The sequence below is a fragment of the Haemaphysalis longicornis genome, unplaced genomic scaffold (genome assembly GCF_048455015.1).
Source record: "Haemaphysalis longicornis isolate Haplotype H1 unplaced genomic scaffold, Haemaphysalis longicornis Haplotype H1 scaffold_2, whole genome shotgun sequence".
NCBI classification, from domain to species: domain Eukaryota; kingdom Metazoa; phylum Arthropoda; class Arachnida; order Ixodida; family Ixodidae; genus Haemaphysalis; species Haemaphysalis longicornis.
The window spans coordinates 112,159,923-112,161,137 of NW_027526295.1; the positions used below are offsets into that span (position 1 = coordinate 112,159,923).

Genomic DNA, 1,215 nt, shown 5'->3' on the forward strand with positions numbered 1-1,215 from the left:
CATACCACATCGGTTGCAAAGAAGAGACTGGCGCACACTAACAGCAAGGCAAGCCAACGTGTCGGGGTCTAGTGTCTCCAGTACGTTAAATATATATATATATATATATATATATATATATTTATATGTTTATATATATATAGATATATATTTACATATACCTATATATATATATATATATATATATATATTTATATGTTTATATATATATAGATATATATTTACATATACCTATATATATATATATATATATATATATATATATATATATATATATATATATATATATATATATATTTATATATAGAAAATAAGGGTTGGCAGTCAAGAAAACCTCGGAAAGCAACGGGGAGGATGTGGTGGGTCATAGAAAGAGATGAAGAATGTTTTGAGTTGAAAAGAAAGTGGTGAAAAAATGCCCGCCGGGTGGGATCCGAACCCACGACCTCCAGAATACCGGTCTGGTGCGATAACCACTACGCTACCGGCGGGGCTGTTTCCCCAGCACTTTCTCGGGTATTTATGTTAAGGTATTTTTGTTTCCTACACTTGGGGGTGGTAGCCAGCGCCACTCGGTCTACTCGGGGTGAAGGGGACCTTTTTACCCCCGGGCCGTGACTCGAGTGTCTACGAAATTTCGAGAGTGGTCGACCAGCGTTGAACCCTCTTAAGCTCCCTTTGGCACCAAGACTGTCAGAACAGAGGCCCTCGCTAAGCATGTAGCGAATCAGAAAATGGGAAATGAGGGGCTCCGTGAAATAAGACAGAAAATAAGGGTTGGCAGTCAAGAAAACCTCGGAAAGCAACGGGGAGGTTGTGGTGGGTCATAGAAAGAGATGAGGAATGTTTTGAGTCGAAAAGAAAGTGGTGAAAATATGCCCGCCGGGTGGGATCCGAACCCACGACCTCCAGAATACCGGTCTGGTGCGATAACCACTACGCTACCGGCGGGGCTGTTTCCCCAGCACTTTCTCGGGTATTTATGTTAAGGTATTTTTGTTTCCTGCACTTGGGGGTGGTAGCCAGCGCCACTCGGACTACTCGGGGTGAAGGGGACCTTTTTAACCCCCGGGCCGTGACTCGAGTGTCTACGACATGTCGAGAGTGGTCGACCAGCGTTGAACCCTCTTAAGCTCCCTTTGACACCAAGACTGCCAGAACAGAGGCCCTGGCTAAGCATGTAGCGAATCAGAAAATGGGAAATGAGGGGCTCTG

At 43.7% G+C, this 1,215-nt stretch overlaps 2 non-coding genes across 2 annotated transcripts; both read right to left on the reverse strand.

The window, feature by feature from the left end:
- Positions 1–418: 418 nt before the first annotated feature.
- Trnat-ggu (transfer RNA threonine (anticodon GGU)) lies at positions 419–491 on the reverse strand. Its single transcript has one exon. It is a non-coding gene; the product is annotated as a tRNA-Thr (tRNA).
- A 387-nt stretch (positions 492–878) lies between these two features.
- On the reverse strand, positions 879–951 carry Trnat-ggu (transfer RNA threonine (anticodon GGU)). The gene has a single exon. It is a non-coding gene; the product is annotated as a tRNA-Thr (tRNA).
- Between the last annotated feature and the right edge of the window lie 264 nt (positions 952–1,215).